Below are 15,065 nucleotides of genomic sequence, written 5' to 3'. Positions count from 1 at the left end.
CTTCCAACTAAAAATGAAGTGATTACAGAGAGGAGCCTGAATAAGCCATGTTCCCTCTGTGAGTCTTTGTGACTAGGTGATACAAATCCATCCATGGTTTTGTAGGCTGTCACGCATCCAAACTTTGTGTAGCTCAGTATTTACTGTATTCATGGTAACGCAGAAGGGGCCAGAGGTAAGGCTCCAGGACTTGTCAGGCTTTGTCTGGGCTTGTCATGGCCTGCCTGAAGCTTTGCTTTTGCTTGTTCTGTGGCAGCTGTTTTCTAAAGATCAGATGACAATTGTCCATTTGTTCTACTTCTGCTTAGCTTTGTACAGTTGTGTGACGTAACGATAATTTTTATGTAACTGAGAATAACAAGTAGTTATTTAGAACAAAAAATGTAGGGCCCTAACAAAACAGTGCAGTGTGGAGGGCTCTGCACAAAGCAGAGGCCTCAAAAGGGAAACCACAGGATGCACTGCAGAGATGTGCAGATACAAGATGGCAGTAGAGGACGTGAGATGATAGTTGAGACCTCAGAGCTATAAATAACTCATCAGTAGTCAATTACTAATAGCTGAAAAAAGGCAGAGCTGCTTGGTTTTCATTGTCACAAACAGCAAGAAGCCTGTGTAAAACCTCATGTATGGTATGAAGTTAGCAATCTTAGAATCCAGAGGAGCAGTGGAAAGGAGACTTGAGCAGTGAAGAAGGGATAGGAACTAAGGAACTAAGAGGTGTGTGTAACTGCTGTTTTGCCTGTATCTTTACTGAGACTTAAGAGTGTTCTCTCTTTTTTTTCTTCTATCTTTTTCTATAGTTCACTGCTTGTCAGTTAAAGTTTAGATTGTAGTAACAATACAATTTTGTCTTTGTTCATGAGGTGTATTTCTTTTGGTCCATATCAGGATTTTGACCTTAACGTCTTGCTCAAAGTGCATCCGCCACTTGGAGTACTCAGTAAAAAGTTATGGAGGTGAAATAGCTCAGGCATTCCACCGAGGCAGTACTACATGTTTTCCTTAGGCATTTACTTACAAGAAAATAAATTGCTTATTTGTTCTGTTGGAGGTGAAACAATGTAATAAAATACTGAAAAGGCGTCCTTGCGATGCAGCGGTTTCAGTCAAATATATATTCTTTTCTCAGGATGTTTGTTATCAGCGCTTCAGGAAGCTTTGCAAAAGGTTATTTACTCTACACCATATGTTTTGGGGGGAAGGGAAGGTGAATGCATCCCTAGTTAAGAGAAAAGCTCAAGGTCTTTTTTTTTCTTAATTGATTAATCCACTGCATACAGTAAATATTTCAGATGTTTCATGGGGCTGTATTTCGAATATAATGCGTTGTATTGTATTTTGCATCATAACATGGATGTGCTATAGAAATAAAACAAGATTTATTTTCATTTTTAGAATATGATGTTGAATCAAATACCTTCGTAATGCAGTTTGGCACATCTACTGTGCCTATATTTTCCCCAAGCAATTATGTATATTGACATACATTCTCATAAAGTAAGCCCCTAATAAAAAAGTATTATATGTAATTTATGACAAGCTGGTGGATTTATTGAAATATGTGCTCATCTTCCAGATCAGTTTAAATGTAGCTCTTGAACAATCTTCTAGCACATTCTAGCAAATCAGTCAAATTTGCTGATACTAAAAATCTTTGTTTGATGAATTTTAGTGACATAATTTGACTCAGTGTAGAGATATGGCTGTTAATTAAGCTTTGGTTTCAATTTTGACAATACAGCTTTTGGTTATCCGAGTAACTTTCCATTAAGGTATAACATAAAAATTCACCACCGAGAAACAAATGTTTTTTAAGCACATGGTTACTGTGAGAGTAGAGTTCTGGATTGATTTCTGCTGTCCAATGTGGAAGATTTCGTGAAGTGAGCTGCCAGATCCTTTCCCCACATCTCACTTCCACACGCAAGCACCTTGAATTCTGAGCTACAGCTGCTAGTGGTACCTGGCTTGCCACTTTGTACTGCAGCACTGGGATTTTAGCCCACAGAAAGTAGGACAAGCAGTGGTAGTGGGAGGATGTTTGGATTTACTAACGAGATATCGTGTCTTTGCAAAGTGCAGGACTGAAGAAGTTAGCCAGAGAGCCCATAAAGATACAAGGATGCAGTGAGATGGTGGCCAGCTGTCCTCATTAGCTATTGCTGAAGCTGCACAGAAAAATTTAATTGTGGATTGTGTAGTGATAGATTGCCTCAAAACATTTTGCTTAGAGTGCATCAACCTCTTCTCCTCCGCCTGCCCTGCAGTACTTGTCCAATGGCCTCTGGAAGTGGAGTTATCAGTTCTTACGTGACTTCCATGTGACATGAAACGTAGCTGAAGATGAGAGCATAATTGGAGAAGTTCCAGTTTTTATCATTCTTTTTCTCACTCTCTTTCTCTCTCTTTTTTTTTTTTTTCTTTTCCTGGCCTGCAGATGCCTTCCCATCTGAAGGATGTCTTTACAGCATGTACCACCTCATTGATTGCAAAGGAAAACACAGCACTGAGCAGTGATGGCAACTCCATAGCAAAGCGGTTTGCTCTACCTATGTTGTGTACTCTTAAAAGGAACTTTGGTATGCTTGATGCATCTCAGCAATAAAATTGAATTATTTTTTTTTTCTGGAATTCCTCTTGACTGCAACAAACATAGGCGATCAATTCATGACAGAAAATGTAATTTAATGCAAGTCTTGAAGCTGCCTAACAGTCAAAAAATAGCCATTAATTTTTATTTTATTTTCCCCATCGTTCTTGATGGTGCCCTCTGCAATGGGCCGCAGCTCTCCCTCAGACAGTGTTTGTACCATAGGATCCTTCTTGCTAAGCCACAGACTGGTTCTGTTGGTGGGGCAGGGGCTGCATCTCCTTAAAAGCCTGCCTACACTTTAGCCTTGTATCACAGAATCAAAAGAACTTCCTCTCTGTGCTCTCTGTTATCACAGCTGTCCACAGACTTATGGATCATGCTTGAGAATTTGACAGAGCCTCCTAGGGCTTCACAGAGATATCCTATCTCTCTGTATAGCCTATCTTAGGATGGAAGCTAAGTGAGTGTTTTTGCACTTGGGGAGACAAACTTATGTCCTGAAACGTGGATGGGTTGTATCTGGTGTTCTGGGATATTCAGCAGGCCATAGACTACCCACCAACTGTCCTTACTTGGAGGCTATAAACCTCACTGGAGCTGCTAGCCTGCTACATAATATTTATGGCAGATGCAGCTCAGAGAGGTGTTCACAGCACGGAGCCACAATACATAGCCATTTCAAATAGGATGTAGCTGTGAGCTAATGGGAAATTAGAATCGAAACAACTAAGCCTCTTGTTGCTGTATAAACTCAGCACTGCCTGAATCTCTTCTTCCACCAGCTGTCTTTGCTCTTTGGATTCCTGTTCACCTTTCTCCTGCTGCTGCCCCTCCTTCTGCTATTGGCAATGTAAACAGCCTCTGTCTTGGCTCTTGTCAGCGAGAGCAAGAGAAAAAAGCTGTTCTTTTTGCACAGACCAGACACAGTAGTACCATAAGGAAAAAGAAAAGGCTGCTCTTTTGTTCTGAGCATCCCGTGACATCCACACATTGACTGAGCTGCTGCTTGCTGTGTGTGTTTGTATGGAAATGTGTCTGGGTAAAGCTTTTTCTGGTCGGCCTTGAAAGTGGCAAATGCTGGAAGTTTGTCTTGGTCTCAAAGAGAAGCTGCATCCTCCTCCTTTGCATCAAGGAATGTGGGCCCCCTGACTTGCCTGCCTTGTGAACTACCTGAAATACACAGTGGATGGATATCAGCACGTTTCAGTAGATAGTGCCAGCGGAAAAAAAAAACAGTTTAAATAATTGTCTCTCTCTCTCCCCTGTGCATCAGGAAAGAGCTATTTAAAAAAAAAAACAACAAAACAACTGGGGATGAAAGACTACTGAAGCCTTAGGACATATTTCTTTTTCCCACGGCAAATGCAAGTCTCTTTCTTATAGTAAAAACATTTTAAGCTCCTGTTCTAAATTTATTTAGTGACAATACTTCTGAGGCTTCCCTGGAGAGCTTATTTTGTAATTTAATAGATGCCACTGTTGGGGATTTTTTTTTTTTTTTTGTATTCTAATTTACAAAGCACTCTTTGTTTTTCACTTTTAAAGCGCATAACAGACATTAAATAACCTGTGGACGATCACAGAGAGGTAGCAAAGCCACCACCTCTTACCATGAGTCTTTCTGTTAATAACTCTGTGGGAGCTCTATTCAACTTAACTCAGACGTGGGGTTTTTTTTGTTTTGTTTTGTTTTGTTTTGTTTTGTTTTTTGCAGTTAAATGAGAATTTGTGTTATGCTAAAATGGTAGGTCAGGCACAAAAGATATTTCTTCCTTGTGTTCTCTTGTTAAACCATATACAACTTGCTCATCATTTCAGATGTTTCCTAACATTCATCCTTCGTAGCACTTTTCCCTGTTGCATCTCATTGTTCTTCACTGTACCCTAAATTACACCACTTGGAAGTGTATGAGGTGTGCATGGGTGATTATCTGATGTGCCTTGTTATTGCAGGGCCCGGCTCTCTTACCCTTGTCCAGTTGAGCCCACCCTCCTGCTGAGCTAGGCCATCTTTTACCCTGGCATCAAACTTGTCTGACACTTCCAAGGAACAGCTTGTAGCCACATCTGTGTTTCCTCTTTCCTGCCAGCAGCAAAAGTTTCTTCATTGCCCAAGACAGCTAGTAAAATTGCTGCTGTCTGTCCTTCATTCTTCATGCCACTTCATGTGGAAGGCAACTCTACTGCAGCTGAAGCTGAGAGAAACCTTTCTGTCTTAATACCTGAGAAATATGTCAGAAGGACGTAGGTCTCAGAAGATGACATCAGTGCGCATTTGTGGGCACCAATGGGAAAGAAAGAGTGCAGAGATGCTCTGTGTTTGTTACAAAACTAAAAGCCTTTCTTTATTCCTGCTGAGTTGGCCTTGGCCAGCCAGCATCCTTGTGTCCTTACCCTGGTATCTGAGGCATAGGTAGAATGATAAGATCTTACACTGTCTAGAGTTGAAAGGGACCCGTAAGCTCCTGGTTTCACACAGGATCATCCAAAAATGAAATGCTTCTTGAACTCCACCAGGTTTGCTGTTGTGCCCACTGCCCCGAGGCGTCTGTTCCAGGGCCTAAGCACCTTTCAGTAAAGAACCTTTCCCTAACCCCCCCCACCGATGCAGCTCCATGCCGTTCCCTCGGGCCCTGTCGCTGTCACACAGAGCAGAGCTCAGTGCTGCCCCTCCACTCCCTGTCAGGCCTCCCCTCAGCTCCTCTGCTCTGGGCTAAGCAAACCAAGCGACCTCAACTGCTTCTTGTGTATCTTGCCCTCTAGGACTTTTGTCACCCTTCATAACCTTCTTTTGGATGCTCTCTAATAGCTTTATGTAGTTCTTATTTCTGAGGTGCATCAAACAGAGGGGATGGCTGCCTGCACAGCACTGTGCCCTCTGGGAGTCCCTCTACTTGCTGCATGGGCACGGAGCCAATGCCAACAGGATTTGAAACACATTGACTGGAATTAAATGTTTCAGGTCAGAAAGTCTGGGAGGCTGCTTGTGAGGGTCATGAGGTGCCCCTGTCTCACCCCTTTGGCAGCTTGGCCAGGGCCCCAGAAAAAAAACATGTATTATGCTTTGCTGCTCACATTCGAGGACGTGTATGTTTAGAGTAGGTTTTGATGCAGAGGTGTGGTATACCTGCTCTTGGCCAGGACAGTGATCACCTCTCATCAAGCAGCCATTAGAGTTGCATGCTTTCAGGCAATACCTGCTCATGCCTCACCTGTGTAAGTTGTTCTAAATGACTGCTACCTTACAGTGTGTACATGGCTATAAATAGCACTGGCTTTTCAGCCATCACGTTGCATGCTGAGCACTTACCTGATAGTAGGCAAACAACCAGCAAACAGAAGTAGAAAAATCAAGGTAGTGATCAAAAGATCATTTGTCCACTTTGTTTGCCTGGTAATTTCTCTTATGGATTGTGCTGTCATTTAAAATGTAGCAAGTGCCTGTGTATTCAGCTTGTATCACTCCAGATGGCTGGTTTACCTCTTTCATATTTCATTATCTTGTATTTCAGGGCTGTATTTAAAATTGCTACCTTTTTAATAGTTAACTACAGGACAAAATTACACACTGCCTCAAGCCCAATAAACTACTTTGAGGAATACCTGCGATAGGACCTTGACTTTTTAATATTGTAGTCTGCCTTCTGTTTTTGCTTGGGTAAGCTTGCACAGGGAAGAGCTATGTGTTACTCTGACACCTGGCATAGCAGATCAGAGTTTAGGCTGATGTTATATTTCAGGTCATGTGGAATACACAGTTTCAGTCACTGTTACAGGCAGATACATGTCAAAGACTGAAAGAAAAACCATCTGTATATACGGATTATTAGCTAACATTCTGTGCTGAGTGCCACAGAATGAAATGCTGCCCACCGGTATACTGACCATAAAACTGGCATTTCATTTAATTTTTGGGATGATCATCTTGGATTAAGGCCTTCATTCTTCACAGTTTCACTGGTAGCACATGCATTCCATTGGCACCTCCTCTAGGAGGACTGCACTTAATTTTTGTTTTGTCAGGAAGACTGATGCCAGCTCTCCTTAGCATTGCAAGCCAGTATCTTCTACTAATAAAATCCTTAAGTCACATTGCAGTAACTGTTGCAAATAGGCCTTTGGAAGCTATTGCACAGTGCCTGACCCTGCAGTGTGAATACCTGTGCTGGGTGAAAGTGATGATACGGGAGGGTTTTTTTTGACAAGTGGTAGAAACTAGTGGGATAACTGGAGGTACACCTCAGTCCCATACTGAAAATCACATCTGGATGGGGATCCTCTGGCTGTTTAATGGACAGCACTAGGCATTTTACACCTTCTTCTCTTTGGCTTGGGGCTCTCTGAACTCTTGCTTCCATCCTTGGTATTTTCTACTCTCTCAAAATTAAGTACTTTCAGTACTTAATAGGGGCTGCAAGAAAGATCTTTATGATTATCAAACTTGGAAGGGTCCAGATCTGAACATTGGCTGACATTGTTCATATCTAACTTAACTCACTTTACACTGATATTGTTCAATATCTAAGTTAACTCATTTTTTTTTGTTATGATCAGAGGTCAGACCATATGCTGAAGAGGCAAGGAGAATTACTGGAGAGACTCTTTACCAAGCTATATAATGACAGGAGGGGGGGTAATGGCTTTAAACTAAAAGAAGGTTAAATTACATCAGACATTAAGAAGAAATTCTTTACTATGAGGGTACTGAGTACTGACTGCCCAGAGAAGCTGTGAATGCTCCATTCCTGGAAGTGTTCAATGCCACATTGGATCGGGCTTTGGGCAACCTAACGGAGGTATCCGTGCCCACAGCAGGGGGATTGGAACAGGATGGTCTTTAAGGTCCCTTCCAAACCAAACCATTGTGTACGTCTATGAAAATCCATACCACTCAGCAACAAAGCCTTTTGGAGATACTAGTTTACTTTAATTGTTTACATTAGCAAACCTAAGGAAAGTAAAACAACTGCAAGCAATTTTAAACGGTCACATAAACTTGGTTTTCAGTGTTATTCTGATGTAGGGTGGGCAGACAGTTTCTGGAGTTATAAACTGAATGGTAAAAAATGTATAGGCAGGTGATCATTCAGATAAAATGCATGGTACAAATCTAATGATCATAGCATACAGTTTAGTCTGTATGAATTTTATGATTAATTTTATAATGTAAATTGGAAAATTGTCATGTTTTGAATTTTCATTAAAAGACTCCAGAACAAAGGAGTTGACTGTTGTTCTGTGGTGCAAGGCTAGGAGTTATAGAAATACTCTACTGTCTCAAGGGATTTGTCTTTGAGTGTTTGTCAAATAGGCAGTGGTAACAAATATCCCTTAGGCTCTTTGGCCAGACTGTGCCACTTATTCTCTGGCACTATGTAAGTATGCCTGCCCTGTGAAGAGCTGCTTTGCTTTTCCTGTCATTTTCTTTAATTTCCCCCCTATGTTTGGCACTCTTGGGATGGGATAAAAGGGTTGGAATCCCCACTGTTTTCACTGAGTCTATCAGTATTTTTAAGTACTGTTATAACTAAATTATCTGGGCTGTTGAACGTAGACCCAGAAAGCTAGAAAAGGCTTAGAAAAGTCCCTGACACACCAGCTGGGACTGCTGAACTACACTGAAGGAAGTAAAGCAGAGGCTTAACTGGGTCATATCTGTTTATCACGTTTGGTTTATCCTTTCCTAATATAAACGTCTCACATCAGTCAATCTTTTTTCAAATAAAGCAGTGTCCATGCCTCCAGTAATTCTCCTTGCCTCTTCAGCATATGGTCTGACCTCTGATCATAACAAAAAAAAATGAGTTAACTTAGATATTGAACAATATCAGTGTAAAGTGAGTTAAGTTAGATATGAACAATGTCAGCCAATGTTCAAATCTGGACCCTTTCAAGTTTGATAATCACAAAGATTGATGTTTGTGGGGTTCAACAGAAATGAGATTGAAATGAATACTTGTTTTAATGGGATGATAGTTATTAAGAATGAGAAGTTTATACATTAGAAAATCAGTGTGTTCTCATGAATCTTTAGAACTTTTGTACCCACAACCATAGATTGTCTCATAATACATCTCAGACATAATGAGAATCCTAAAAGCCCACCTCCCTCCAGGGTGCATCAAGCCATAGAATGCTTTTCTTATACATAACAAAGTGATTCCAAAGTATCCTGCAGGAGGAACCTCATCCCAGAGGAAAAGGGCTGCTCTACTACTGCCCACTGCCTCTTGCCCTAATAGCTGATTGTCTTCCCTGTGCCTGCACTCCAGCCAAGGAATTACCTATAAAGGGTCTGGAGAGAGAGAAAGAGTCCCAAACTCCTGACACTTCTAGTTCAAAGGCCTCCAAATATCACGTGCCACCTCAACATAGTGGTAGAACAGAAGAGGCAAAGGGCATTGCTGGTGTGTTTCATGAGGCATGCAACTTGAAGCACTCAGTTAATATTATTTCCATTATGTCTGGTACTGCAGCTTTAAATTTAAAGTGTTAGATTTACTCAGGAGGTCAATATAAATAATTTAGAATATCTAGGGGAGTGATGAGAAAAGTATTCAGTGATTTTTTTTAAACTACACTTCAGAAGTTTTATATTTTTTTGCTGTGTTAATCCCTCATAAACATGTTTTCATTAGCATTCTTTTTTGTTGAATACTAAGATTATCTCAAAATGAAGGTCATAACAAAAGCTTTATGCCATACAAAACCGCAATAGCAACCCTGCTTACTGAGCTTGCTAATTACTGCCAAACCTTACTGCAGAAATGCCAGTAAAAACAACTAGCAAGACTATTGAAAAAACAGCCTCACTGTGTGCCCATATGGACATGCATGGGCTGCATAGACATGCATCTGGAAATGTCTGGGGTTTGTGCACAAGGAATTAGAGAGATAACAGAGAGATGAGAGTGACTCAGCCCTGCACAGCATAGAGCTGCCACTCCCAATGGACTTGGTTAGGGTGGAATATTTGCAGCCCCAAAACTGAATGTCCTGTTCAGTTAAAAAGCTGTACTTTCATTCATTTCAAGCCCTCTGTGTTTCTCACCACCTTCAACACTTAAAGAATAACTCTACAACTTCTTTATCCTCCATCCAAAATTGAGGCCTGTTTATGCAGGAAGAAAATGCATTTAATGCCTTCGTTACTGGTTGGCCCTGACATGCAGGCAGGAACAGAAAGGTACACGCCTTTTCTACATAGAGAAATTGCAGAAGCTTGAGTAAAACATCCTTAAAATGGGTTTTGTTAGAGTAGTACAACCCATCTGGATGCACAGGAACTAGCTGGCCAGGGAGAAGGGAGATGCCCCATTTCTGGAGACTTTCACAGCCAGGCTGGATCAGGCTCTGGGCAACCTGGTCTGGTGGTGCCTGTCCCTGTTCACTGCAGAGGAGTTGGACTAGACAACCTTTAAATGTCCCTTCCAACTATTCTATAATTCTATGATAGTTAGCACCTGGCTAATAATGGTTTTCATCGTGTCACTGACTAGATGAAGCAGGTAAGCTTCCTGTCTTGCAGCAGCAGTGTGTGCATGAATTGATTTTTCTAAACCTCATTGAAAATCTTTAGTAGAATGTGTAATAGAAATATATTATTTATGTGCCTTTTGCTGTGGGTTTTAAAAACATAACAGTTTACTGCATGATGCAAACTGCAGTGATTATATAGACTTTTAGCTCCTTGGGGGGGAAAGGGAGGTATTTTTTTGGTTTTAATATCTAGATAAAGATGAGAAAATGTGCCTAGATTAATACAATTTGAGTGTGAAACAGTGACAGTGTCGTGATATCAAGTTCTTAGCATCTGAACAGACTGAACCGGTGCTGAAATTATCACTCAATTTTTAAAATAAACATAATTTGGTGGATCACTGGTGCTAGTGATCTATAATTAACAGAAATTATCTGGTGAGGCATGGGCAGGATGTCTGGAGTGAAAGCAGTGAATTCCAGACAGTGTGCACAGAGCTTCCCCTCCTCTTTGCTCTGGGTGCGCGACCATATGGGAATCTGCTTTTGGTGCTTTTACATATGAGCTCTTCATTTTCACTACGGGAGGGACAGAAACACAGACAAGGAATTGTTGCTGAACCTAAAATACCATGGTACTATTTTTCATTTTTTCTCCCCAATCTCCTCTTGTGCAGCCAGCTGCTAGCTTTGGCCACTTGCTGACCCCAGACAGACAGATGACAACATGGAAGTGAAGTGGCCTGAGAAAGCAGGGTGTCTCAGACCCAGAAAGTTCTTGCTTTTCAGTCTTGTGACTGTTTTTAATTGTCTGAACACAGTTGCCTTCCTGCCTAGAAAAAAGAAGTCGAGAAGACGTGGTTTTCAGTCCGTGCACAGACTGCTGGATTCTGCTGATGCTTTCTAAGGGATCTGTGACAGGTGTTGAGGAAAATCAAAGTTACCATCTCTAGGCTGACCTTCACCATACTGAAACCCTCAGTTTCTCTGGGGAATTTTCAGAGTCTCATATATTTAGAAAAGATGGAAAGCTGTTGTCGTGAATCATAGTTTCTGAGAGCTGTAAGAATAATACTTCTATGGAAAATTCTGATGAGTGAACGTATCCCCCATCCACCTCCTAATGCCACAAAATATGCAGTGCTAGATGCTTATTTTTATAAAGATTGACTGCTTCTATATCAAATATTTCAATGTTTGTAAATTAATGTTGTAGTAAAAGTTATTTGTTACATTATCCCATATTGCAATCCCATATGGATTAGAAATGTAAGATTCCAGTGACAGATTAAGTTCTGCATTTTGGTGATTTTACTAGATCTTAGTATTATGGTGCAGAAATTTTTTTTACCCACCAAAACTAACACTTTTCCGTGAAGCATGGGCAGCAGTTTAGTCCTTTTATTATATTTTGCTTTACAAAATTTGTGTGGTTCCTAATTTGAGGTGTTTCAATAGATCAGGACTGTTATAAAGTAGATCTGTGGGCAGTCTTACAAAGCATGTGGCAAAGTTGAGTAATGCTCATTTTTTCTGATTACAGGGAGAATACCAAGGGAACAGCAACACATTCCTGCACCCCGCTGCACTTAAGATTCTTGCATTCAGTTGGACAATAGAATCTCTTCCTACTTTGGAGTTCAGCAGTTTCAGAAAGTGGGGCAAGACTAGTTAGTAAGTGCAGTAAATTTAATTATCATCAGTGCTTTCAAAGTATTTTTTTAAATTTGGGGACAATTGTTTGGTTTGCAGGTTGATTTTTAGAAGTTACCTCCATCAGGAGAGATCGAAGTAAACAAATGAGTATGGATGGACTTCAACCACAGAATATGAGTCCAAATGCAGCCTTGAAAGTCTGTGTTGTTTAAACTCAGGGCTCCCCATCATCCATTTGTAGTGAAGGAGGACAGACACCTGTTTGGATTTCTTTCCAGATTTCCTTTAATATGAGAACAATTTCAGATCTGGGATTTTGGTTTGGGCCCATTTGCAGTTTCGATTGTATACAGCTGTGGAATAGCAGTGACAGAAAGGCAAAGGTTACACTGAAGAGTAATTATTCATAGCTGTAATGCAGGAACAGACAGAATGTTGGTAGGATTGTTTAGCAGCTGTATTCTCACAGTCTAAGCTCTGCTGTGATTCCATCAAGGATCTACTGTGCCTTCGGGTAAAGTATAGCTATTCATGCTGCAGAGGGATGTCCTTGAATAGAAAGAGCTGGATTTTTCTCATAATAATAGCATAGTCACTAGTTATTTCCTGCTATCCCTGATATCTTTGCTTAAACCCAGTGCTGCAGGCACTGATGTGCCAAGCTGTGACATCCCTGATGATCTCCACCTGAGTTAGACATTTGTGGCTTCACTGACCTATGCTCAGCAGGACTCCTTGATAGAAGCAGTTTTATAGGGATCCTAAGCAGAGATGTTTTCAGTGGTGTTTGGCCTCAGCAGCCTATCCTGTCCTTTCCATCTCTCTCTGCTGCTGTTTGTCTAGCAACTGCTCAGTGGCCATAATTCACGGGTAGAATATTGAGACAATGGGCATTGATTTAAACTGCCAAGTTGTAAAATGAAATGTTGTGTACCAGGAGCTGTCTCAGAAGCTGTGAAGACATCAGTAGTGAAGGCAGCAGTAGGTTAGGAATCTTTGCTGCCCATCCTGCAAAAGTTGAAACCATACAGCATGGTAGGAACATCCCATAAAGGAAAAAAGCAGATGACTGAGGCAGAAATGGCTTTGTAATTTCACTCTCCCTGTTTGAAATTAGAGCTAACAATACCAGCAGGAATTTGAGGTATGGAAAGTTCTTTATGAAAAACAAGTATCTGTACAGAACCTCAAAGACAAGCAGCATGTAGGCTGGGAGTAGAAAAAGTTAACAGTGAAGTCACTATTAAAAATAAGGCCATGCTCTGTCTTAAATTTCTCATGTGTAGTATTTCAAGGTTCTGGTATATAAGATTTTTCTCTTTTTCTGGTTGTTTAAAATGTGGTTCTCCCCCTCCCCCTTATTGGCTCAGCACGTGTGCGCACATGGAACGTTAATAGAAGTGAAGGAGTCAGAGAAAGATGGTAGGGAGGGAAGGGCAGGTGAATCTCACCCTGTGGATATTAATGACATTTTTCTATATTACAATTCTCGCAATAGAGATGATAGTTATCTTCTTCTGTTGCCTGGCTTAATGCATTCTGTGGTGTATGGAGCAGACAATAGTTCTCTAGGGGAGCTGGGCATGGCTCATCTGCAGCCTGCATCACTGTTCTGAACATCGTGTATCCTCTTGTGTGGCATCACTGCTCAGTGGTCCTGTGCTGGCTGCATATTACTTGAGATTTTCTTCTTTACTTCTCTCACACTACACCCACCACAGAATAGATCATACGCATTGGAAACTTACATGAGTAACAGTGCCACTTCCTCCTTCAACTATTGTGAATAAAAAGAGACAAGGAACCTAGAACCTAACTATAAATCATCCCTGTGCAGCCCTTGAAGTTAGAGGTTATGCAGTAGAAAGCCTCTGGGTGAGGATTGAGAAGATGGATAGCAAAGCAGATGTCATCATGTGTCTATCAATTACCCAAAAAGGATTATAGAATAGATTCTATAGGTAGTTAGAGGAAATCTTTGGATCAGTTGCTCTCATCCTTATGGGAGATTCCAACTTCCCAGACGTAAACTAGGAATGCCATACCGCTGAGACAAGCAAGTCTGGGAAATTCCCAAAGCACACTGAAAATAATTTCCTGTTGCAAGTACTTAGTAACTCAGCTAGGAAAGGTGACCTCCTGGATCTGCTGCTAGAGAATAGGGAAGGGGAGAGGTGATGGCAGCTGGCTTTCTTGACCACAGTGATCACAAAATAGTTGACTTCAAAATTTTTGGTGTAATGAGAAAAAAGTTTGGCATGGTTGCCACCCTGGACTTCAAGAGAGTAAATGTTAAGCTTCTCAGTAAGCTAATTAGCAATGTTCCTTGGGAATTTTCTCTAGAGGGTTTAGGGGGTTTAGGGGTCCATGAGAGCTGGTCACTTTTCAAAAACTGTATTTTAAAAGTGCTTACCAGTAGGAGAATGGAATTAAAATTATCAGAGTATACAGCATACATGCCCTTTATTGCTAGTCTGTGCATCTATAGCCAGCACATCTGTTATAGTCTGCAGATTGGCCTAAACCTCCATAAACTCTAATTAGCCTGCCCCTACAAAAGGGTCAGAAATAAAGAAACTCAGGTCTAACTGTGCTACAAGTATTGCTCAGCACAGAGCAGTGGGCTGCCAGTGCCTGCAGAGTGTTGAGGAAAAGATGTGTCTGGTTATGGATCTACCCAGAAAAAACACTATTCTGCTTCCCAAGTGGTACAGATCCCATTCAAGCTATCTGCTTTAACATCTTCTCTGCATCGGGAAATAATCTCCTATACCACCCTGAAATGACTCTCTGTGTTCATGTAGTAACCCCAGCAATTTCTACAGCAATGGTATTATTTCCAATAGGAAGATTTATACATCAATTTTCTCATTTTCCCAATGTTTTCTCTATCCAAAGTATCTGCTTTCTGGGAATCAGCCTGGAATAAACACATGGGGGAATTATTTAGAGAGTCTTTGTTAATGTCTTTATTACATATCACTGTAGGGATGTGTTCAGAGCATCCAGAAGTAGAATGTGTCTCTTTGTAACTCATAGGATGTATTCATGAAGAGGTGTCCAAAGAGACAATTGTTTTTGTTGTTGTTGTTGTTTTTTCTCTCAAAAGTCTATGAAAAGACTATTATCAGAGGCAAAGGCACTGTGAATCTAATTAAATAAATACTTTGTTTTGGAAATCATCTTTTGGTAGATACCATAGGCAGAGAGCTTTCCTGGCTCAATTCCAGATGTAAAAGATAAGGGGAAATACGTACATGCAAAGAGTAGTTTCAGAAGTTGCCATACAAAATGCTGAAAATTTAGCATTTTTAACAATCCTCTCCCCAATTAA

General features: G+C 40.8%; 1 long non-coding RNA gene across 21 annotated transcripts in view; it reads left to right on the top strand.

Moving 5' to 3' along the window:
• Positions 1–17: 17 nt before the first annotated feature.
• The window catches only part of LOC104917555 (uncharacterized), a 78,752-nt gene continuing 63,704 nt past the window's right edge, over positions 18–15,065 (top strand). For 2 of the 21 annotated variants that reach the window (XR_014881065.1, XR_014881050.1), the window contains exons 1-3: positions 324–720; positions 2,441–2,582; positions 11,619–11,749. This is a non-coding gene — a long non-coding RNA (uncharacterized LOC104917555). Of the gene's footprint in view, positions 721–2,440; positions 2,583–11,618; positions 11,750–15,065 lie in introns of all 21 variants that reach the window. The other 19 variants (XR_014881061.1, XR_014881057.1, XR_014881064.1 and 16 more) reach the window with 18 other exon arrangements.

The sequence above is a fragment of the Meleagris gallopavo genome, chromosome 1, assembly GCF_905368555.1.
Source record: "Meleagris gallopavo chromosome 1, MGAL_WU_HG_1.1, whole genome shotgun sequence".
In the NCBI taxonomy this organism is placed as follows: Eukaryota; Metazoa; Chordata; class Aves; order Galliformes; family Phasianidae; genus Meleagris; species Meleagris gallopavo.
This window is presented reverse-complemented; position numbering and strand designations above follow the sequence as displayed.